Here is a 9558-nt window from a genome sequence, read left to right on the forward strand (position 1 = left end):
AAAAAGAAAATCAAGGAACAGGGTTAACCACAAGAAGAAAAGGCAGGGGGAAAATAAACCCTTACATTAGAAAAAAAAAAAAAATTTCAACCAGGCACAGGGAAAAGAAAAAATGCTGAAAACTAGGACCTGGTAGGGGAAGATTAAGAATAACAATAAAAAGGACAAAAGTATTAATAATAATAGTTGTTTTAAAATAGACAAATACAAGCAAAGTAATCACCAGAAAAAAGAAAGCGAAAAAGAAAAAAATAAAAATAAAAAAGAGAAAAAAAAATTGCTGGAGAACAGGGCAGGGCACCCAGGCTCCGTCTGAGCACACAGACTGTGATGGAGTTCCTGTGGGCCCAGGACATAGGTGGGAGTGGAGGATGGCCGCACCTCCGTTCACCAAGAGTAACAAGAGGAATGTTGTACCTTGTCAGTCTTGCAGGTCCTGAATGTCCTTGGGGTTGCTGGAAAGCAGAATGTGTTCTTAAGCCCCAGGAATCTTCGAGAGCACTGTATCTTTAAATATCCAAAATAATCAAGCCGCTTTTTAAACCTTCAAAATGACAGCATCCTCCAGACTGGCAAAAGTCCACAGCTCAGCCCACTTTTCACTTCACCTTCTCCATTTGTTCCCCAGCCACTGTGCACAGTCCTCCACGCAGTCCCTGGCTAGTAGGGTGATTTTAAGTTTAATTCTTAGCTCCAACCACCATTCGGGAATCTCCAAGCTGTCTGTGCTGTCAAGATCGTTCAAGATCACTGCCAGACTGAAGCTACGTCTGTCTCCTTTTTTGGTATTTTCACGCAAATTCTTCTGCTAGCTGGGGTTTAGTCCACTTGTATATCCTTCCATTCAAGGCTCAGGGGTCCAGGATTATCTTCTGTGTCTGTGTTAATTGGTTTCCCTTTTCTTTATTGAAGAGAGTCTGTGCAGTCTTTCTGCCTAGTCTGCCATCTTCCTGGAGCTCCTCGAGGGTCATCTTCTGTTTGCTGACCCTCTACTTTACCAAGGAGCTCTGGTAGCATAGTGCCTAAGGCATTTGGCTCTGTTTACTTGTGTTTTATTGACTATGCAAAGGCATTTGATAGTGTGGATCATGACAAATCATGGATAACATTGAGAAGAATGGGCCCAAACACTTGATTGTACTCATGAGGAACCTGTACATTGACCAGGAAGCTGTTCAAACAGAACAAGGGAACACTGCATGGTTTAAAATCTATAAGGGAGTGCATCAAGGTTGTATCCTTTCCCCATACTTATTCAATCTACATGTTGAGCAAGTAATCCGAGAAGCTGACTATATGAAGAAAAACATGGCATCAGGATTAGAGGAAGAATCATTAACAACCTGAGATATGCTGATGACACAACTTTGCTTACTGAAAATGAGGATGACTTGAAGCACTTACTGATGAAGATTCAAGAATATGGTCTGCAGTATGGATTTTGTCTCAATATAAAGAAAACAAAAATCCTCATGACTAGACCATCATGATAAATGGATTAAAGTTTGAGGTTGTCAAAGAATTTACGTTGCTTGGTTCTACAATCGATGCCAATGGAAGCATCAGTTAGGACATTAGATGATGTGTAGCACTGGGCAGGTTGGCTGCGAAGGAACTCTTTCAAGTGCTGAGGAGCAAGGACGTCTCCTTGAGGTCTAAGGTGCGCCTGACACAAGCCATGATATTTCCAATCACCTTGTATGCATGTGAGAGCTGGACAATGAATAAGGAAGACTGAAGAAGTTGGTGCTTTTGAGTTGCGGTGCTGGTGAAGAATGCTCAAAATACCATGGAATGCTAAAAGAACTAACAGTCTGTCCTCGAAAAGTGCAGCCAAAATGCTCCTTGGAGGTGAGAATGGCCAGACTTCGTCTCACCTACTTTAGTCATGTTGTCAGAAGGGACCATTCCCTGGAGAAGGATGTCATGCTTGGTAAGGTGGAGGGTCAATGAAAGAGGGGATGGCCTTCAACGAGATGAATTGACACAGTGGCTGTGACAATGGGCTCAAGTACAGCAAGGATTATGGAGCTCGTGTGGGATTGGGTGGTTTCATTCTGCTGTGCATGAGATTGCTATGAGTTGGAAATGACTCGATGGCATCTGACAACAACAACACTGCTTGGAAAATTTGAAGCCATTTCATCTTAGGTTAGATGCTATCTGGGGAGAAAGCCATGGACCAGATATGGTGTACAGGCAGTCCCTGGGTTACAGACAAGATCCATTACAAATAATTTCTTTAAGAATTTGTAGGTGAGTTGGAACAGGTACATGCAGTTCTTATTTGGCCTTACTTTAGTTCAAGAAATGGCTCAAAATCTTTTAAAAAATGTAAAATCTGCATTTGCAGCAAGTAAAGGTTGTGATTGTGATGAAATGTTTGTCTGAAGTGTGTGTTGGTTCAATCGCTTCAAACTGAGGCCAAATTTACATTACATTTTAAAGGGCAAGTAGGAGTTGTCCATAAACTGGACCTTTGTAACCAGGGACGACCTGTACATTGTTTTGGCTTCTTGTAGATTTGTTGCCTTGTGTGTTGTCAAGATGCCTTCAGTTTTTAGTAAGTGGAATTATAGGAAACTGCTGTGTGTAACCTGCTGTTGTCTTCATTACCAGAGATTTTTTTCAGTATATCATGTATTAGATCAGGGGATTTTTGAGTGTGACTACTCATGAGAACTTTTTGGGGACCTTGCTAAAACACAGATTTTTGTGCCCAAATTTTGGTCTACTGAATGAATTAGGTCTCTGAGAAAAGTCTCAGAGATGAGTATTATGTTTTTAACTCTTTTACTTTGAAGTAATTTTAAACTCACATACAAGTTGCTAAATAGTCGGGAGAGTTCCCATGTTGTGCTTCCTTCAGTGACAGATAGCATAACCAAAGTTGTTATGCTAAAGTAGCAAATTTAAAAGATAAGCATTTTTCAAATTGTGGTAAATATATTTGTAACCAAACATTTGCCATTTCCGCATTTTTTATTACTTGTACAATTCAGTGACATTAGTTATGTTCATCATGTTGTTCTACCATCACCACGATCTGTTTCCAAATATTGCCATCACCTTAGCAGAAGTTCAGTATCTCCTAAGAAAGAATTCATTATAAAAAGTGTGAGTACAAGTCAGAAAATATTTTCATTCTCCACTCACACTTGATTGATCTTTTGGTTAAATTTGTAATTCTAATTTAAAAATATTTTCCTCACAAAAAATTTAATATATTATATTTTCTTTTAACTTCTGTCTTTTCTGTTCCTAAAAGTGCCATTCTGATTCCTGAATCCTCTGAGAAGTGCTATATACTTCTTGCTTTTAAACGCTTGTTCTTTTTTTTCCCCCCCCAATGTTGTCAATTTCAAAATGATGTCTTTTCATTCATTGTGCTCACATTCAGTGAATACTTTCAATCTGGAACTTAATGTCCCTATGTTTGGGAAACTTTTCTCATGTACTTTTATATCTTGGGAAAAAAAATATTGCCTCCATTTTCTTTGTTTCTGTTCTTTCTGGGACTCATATTGGTTACATACTTAAAATGGTCCTCTAATTTGCTTATTTTATCATTTCTTATCTTTGTCTATTTGAACTCTTATTCTCTCTTGAAATTGCCCATGGTTCATAGAAATCAATTTTAAAAGTTTAGATATGCTATAAAATGTTTCACTAGTTATTTCTTGTGCTCTGATTCTGTTTTTTAAAACATCTGGTCTTGTTTTGGGCTATACTATCTTCTCTTATTTTAGGATATTAGTTGTAAACTTCTGAAATTTTATTTTGTTTCTTGTATTGTCTTTTGATTATCTTAAATTTTTTTGTTGTTTATTTTCTTATTTTGTCTTTATTTGAAGGTTTTGGTCACATATCTGGCAATCCATATCTCCCTGTTCATATCTAAGCATAAGAGAACAAACACTGAACACTGAGCTTTGGATAGTGCTTATTAAAAGAGGGCATCACTATAGTGAACATTAGTTTTTTCTCATTAAAACTATCTCCAAATAAAAAATCAAATGAGGTATTACATTGGGTAAATTTTCTGCAAAAGACTTCTTTAAGGTATTAAAAAGCAAAGTTGTCATTTTGAAGACTAAGGTGCACCTGACTGAAGCCATGGTGTTTTCAATAGCCTCAAACGAATGTGAAAGCTGGACAATAAATAAGGATGATTGAAGAAGGTGCTTCTGAATTACCATGTTGGCAAAAAATATTGAATATACCTTTGACTGCAAGAATGAACAAATCTATCTTGGAAGAAGCATAGCCAGAATGCTCCTTAAAAGTGAGGATGGTGAGACTTTGTTTCACATGTAATCAGGACGGGCCAGTCCCTGAAGAAGGACATACTGCTTGGTAAAGTAGAAGGTCGGTGAAAAAGAGAAACACCCTCAACAGATGAATTGACACAGTAGTAACAATTTTGAGGATGGCTAGGACTGTTTCCCTCTGTTGTAAATAGTGTTGCTATGAGTCAGAACTAACTCAATGGCACAAAAGAGCAACATCTTCAAATAAGAGTATCTGTTTTGTTTTGTTTTCATCCTGACTTGTTCCCTTTTTTTTTAAGGGGGTAACACTCTAGTCTCTTGCCACAAGTTTCATGTCTGGCTGCCAGAGTGCTTATGGCAAGAGAATGAAGAGGGCTAGAGACTCACTGTCCAATTGTGTCTCAGTAACTTTCTCTCTTTGTTTCTTTCTTTTTAAGTACCATTCCTCACTCTCACTCTCTTCTGGGCCTCAAAAGTTTTAGGACGAAGTAAAGAGCACTAGTAGTACAGTGGTTAAGCCCTTGGCTGCTAAATGAAAGGTCAGCAGTTGTAACCCACCAGTTGCTGTACAGGAACAAGATGTGGAAATCTGCTTCTGTAAAGATTGCAGCTTTGCAAATCCATTTCTGCTCTGTCCTGAAAAGTCATCATGAGTTGAAATTGACTCAATGGCAATAGGTCTGTTTTTTTTGGAATGGGTCCTGGTGGCCCAACCTTTAAGCTTTCAATGTCTAATGGAAAATTGGCAGTTTGAATTCAACCAGCTACTCTGTGGAAGAAAGACCTGGCTGTCTACTCCTAGAAAGATTATATCCTTTTCTTTCTTTCCTGTTTTTTTAATGATCTTTTGCTTTCTTCTTGTATGATATTCTTAATACCATCCCACAACTAATTTGGTCTTTAGTCACTGGTGTTCAATGCGTCAAATCTATTCTTCAGATAATCTCTAAATTCAGGTGGGAAATACTCAAGGTTGCATTTTGGCTTTTTTGGGCTTGTTTTAATTTTCTTCAGCTTCAATTTAAATTTGCATATGAGCAATTTATAGTCTCTTCCACAGTTGACCTCTGGCCTTCTTCCAACTGATAGTATTGAGCTCTATTGTGTCTTTCTACAATTGTAGTTGATTTGATTCCTGTGTATTCCGTCTGGTAAGGTCCACATGTATAGTTTCAATTTATGTTGTTGAAGAGATGTACTTGCAGTGAACAAATTGTTTTTGTACAAAGGTGCACCTGACTCAAGCCATGGTATTTTCAGTAGCCTTACAGGCATATGAAAGTTGGACAATTAATAAGGAAGACCACAAAAGAACTGATGCATTTTAGTTGTGGTATTGGCAAAGAGTGTTGAATGTTCTAAGGACTATTGGAAGAATGAACAAATCTGTCTTGGAGGAGGTACAGCTGCAATGCTTCTTAGGGGTGAGGATGGTGAGACTTCATCTCTTCTACTTTGGACAACTTCTCATGAGGGATCGGTTCCTGGAGAAGGACATCACGCTTGGTAAAGTAAATGGTCAGCAAAAAGAGGAAGACCTTCAGTGAGATGGATTGACACAGTGGCTGCAAGAATGGGTTCAAGCATGGCAACAATTATGAGAATGGTGCAGTACTAGGCAGAGTTTCATCATGTTGTATGACAGGTTGCTATGAGTTGAAACTGTCTTGATGGTTTGATGGCACCTAACAATAGTAACAGTAAAGAGTAAACCAAAAAAAAAAAAAAAAAAACCTCATTGTCATCAAGTCAGATCCAACTCATAGCGACCCCTTCTTGGTTTTCCAAGGTGGTATCATTATGGAAGTAGATTGCCCAACCTTCTTTCTGAAGAGTGGCTGGGGGTTTGAACTGCTAGTCTTCTGGTTAGCAGTCAAATGCCTTAGGCACTATGCCACAATAAAGATTACATTCTAGAAAGCCCTATGGAGAAGTTATAGTCTGCTGCATTGTGTTACCGTGAGTTGAAATTGGTTTGACAGTATCTAACAATAGTAGAAATGTGGTGAGGGCAGATAGTTCCCTGGGGTAGAGAAAAAAAAAAAAAGTCTAACCATTTTTATACAAGTTTTCAATGTCCATATCCAGCCCTGACCATTACTCATTCTCAGTGGCACTTGCTGTCTTTGAGTACTGAGCCTTCTGGGTTCTATGGTTCAAACCAGCTTACTTCTCAATGCTCTCTCTCTCTTGCTCTCTAATTTTCTGAATCCTCTGTTAGTTTCTTGACATTCCTCTGATGTCCAAAAATGTTTTCTATAGCCCAATATGTTTTCCCTGCCTTTTTAAAAAATTATCTACTGTCATTTTAAATTTGTTTACAAAGGAAAATGAAATAAATGTCTGTAATCATGTTTAACCTGAATATATATCTACTTCACTGGGACAGTGATTCATTATGGCAATTACATTTACCTCTTGGTTCTTTTTCTAATATGACCAGAAGAGCATTTTCCATTTACTTTTATCTAGATGCTTTATCTGCATAATCCCACATATACCTAAATCACATATATTCCCAGCTAGTGAGTAAGATGAAGCTTTCCTCTTAATTTGTAATACTTTGAAATCTTTCCCAGGTTTTGGCTCTTATTTCTATCCTTATTTTCAGTTTGTCCTTGTTTATTTTTCTATTTATTTTTTTGTGTAGTATTTTATGATGTTTCATTTTAAAACACCTCATATCAAATTAGGAACAAGATAAATAGATGACCAATGGAAAATAGATAAATGAAATAGATAAAACATTGGTATTGGTTAAAAGCAATTTGAATTAAGACAAACACTAAATACCTCCCGTACCTTCAATTCAATCTCAAATCAATTATTTTTTTCTTTTATTCTTTTCCTTTTCCTCTTTTCAACAATTGACATTCTTAATTCTTATGAAGCAAAGTGGGGTTTATGTTTGTTCTTAGACCCAAGAACAAAGGTGCAGAAAATACATGGTGTTAATTCTCTATACTTAAACAGAAATCTTTAGGAAGTTCTTTTATCCAAAACAGTCAAATTCTCTTCTGTGGAACATTATTGTTGTTAGGCAACGTCAAATTGATTCCAACTCATAGTGACCCCAGGTACAACAGAATGAAACAGTGCCTGGTCCTGCATCATCCTCATAATCATTACCATGTTTGTTACTATTGTCATAGCCACTGGGTCAATCCATCTTGTCGAGGGTCTTCCCTTTTTTGCTGACCTTCCAATTTACCATACATGATACACTTCTCCAGGGACTTGTCCCTTCTGATAACATGACCAAATTAGGTTGGATGAAGTCTGGCAATTTTTGTCTCTAAGGAACATTCTGACTGTACTTCCTCCATGATAATTTGTTCATTCTTCTAGTAGTCCATGGTACATTCACTATTCTTCAACAACACTACAATTCATATGTATCAATTCTTCCTCAGTCTTCTTTGTTGTCCCACTTTCACATGCATATGAGGCTACTGAAAATACCATGGCTTGGGTCAGGCATAGCTTAGTCTTCAAAGTGACATTTGCTCTTTAATACTTTAAAGAGGACTTTTGCAGCAGATTTTCCCAATGCAATATGGTGTTTGATTTCCTGACTGCTGTTTCCATGGGCATTGATTGTGAATCTGAGTAAAACGAAATCCCTGACAACTTTAGTCTTTTCCCCATTTATCATGATGTTCCTTATTGGTCCATTGTGAGGATTTTTGTTTTCTTTATGGTGAGGTTTAACCCATATAGAAAACTGTTGTTGTTGTTGTTGTTATGTGCCATTGAGTCAAACCTGACTCATAGCGACCCCTCCTTGGGTTTCCGAGGCAGTATCACTACGGAAGTAGGATTGCCCAACCTTCCTTCCGAGGAGTGGCTGGTGGGTTTGAACCGCCAGCCGTCTGGTTAGCAGGCAAGTGTCTTAGCCACTATGCTACCAGAGCTCCTATAGAAAACTGTAGTCTTTGATATTTGTAGTCTTTGATATTCGTCAGAAGGGCTTCAAGTCTTCTTCACTTTCAGCAAGCAAGGTTGTGTCATCTGTATAATGTATAATGAATCTTCCTCCAATCCTGATGCTGTATTCTTCTTCATATAGGCCACTGTGTTGGAGTCTTTGCTCAGCATACAGATTGTATGGTGAAAGAACTCAACCCTGACACACATCTTTTTCCCTGATTATAAACCATGCAGTATCCCTGCTTTCTGTTTGAAAGACTGTCTCTTTGTCTATGTATAGTTTTTTCATAAGCACAATTAAATGTTCTGGAATTCCCATTCTTTGGAATGTTATCTATATTTTTTTATGAACCACAAAGTTGAGTGCCTTTGCATAGTCAACAAAACATAGGTAAACATTTTTCTTGTTTCTTTTGTTTTTAGCCATTATGCATCTAACAACAGCAATGACTTACCTCATTCCATGTCCTCTTTTGAATCTGGCTTAAATTTCTGCCAGTTCCCTCTGTGTACTACTACAACTGTTTTTGAATTGTCTTCAGTGAAATTTAGGATCTTTGGAGGCATAGTGCCTAAAGCATTTGACTGCTAACCAGAAGGCTGGTGGTTCAAATCCACCAGCCACTGCTAGGAAAAAAGATTGAGCAAACTACTTCCTTAGTGATAGCATCGCAGAAACCCAAGGAGGGGTTGCTATCAGTCAGATCCGACTCGAAGGCAGGGAGTTTTAATTTTTTTCCCCAGCAAAACTTTCTTGCATGTGAATTCATGATACTATTTGATAATTTCCACATTCTGTTGGGTCACCTTCCTTTGGAATGGGCACAAGTGTGAATCTCTTTCGGTTGGATGGCCAGGTAGCTATTTTCCAAATTCCTTGACATACACTTTTGAGCTCTTGCTTCCAGCACTGTATCCATACGTTGAAACATCTCAGTGGGAATTCTGTCAATTACTGGGGACTTGTTTTTTCCAAGTTCTTTCAGTGCAGCTTAGACTTCTTCCTTCAGTACCATTGGTTCTTGATAACATGCTACCTCCTAAAATGGATGAACTTTGACCAATTAATTCTTTTTGGTGCAGTGACTATATATTCCTTTCATCTTCTTTTGATGTTCCCTGTATCATTCAATATTTTGCCCATAGAATCTAATTTTGCAACTGGAGGCTTGAATTTTTTCTTCAGTGTTTTCAGCTTGAGAAATGCTGAACATGTTCTCTTTTGGTTTTCTAACTCCAGGTTTTTGCACATTTCATTATAATACTTTACTTTGTCTTTTCAAAAGTTGCCCATTGAAATCTCCTTTTCAGCTTTTACTTTCCCAGTTCTATTCACTTTAGCTACTCTCCATTCAAG

Source organism: Orycteropus afer, unplaced genomic scaffold (assembly GCF_000298275.1).
Source record: "Orycteropus afer afer isolate SDZICR_OR568_19922 unplaced genomic scaffold, OryAfe1.0 scaffold00408, whole genome shotgun sequence".
NCBI classification, from domain to species: Eukaryota; Metazoa; Chordata; class Mammalia; order Tubulidentata; family Orycteropodidae; genus Orycteropus; species Orycteropus afer.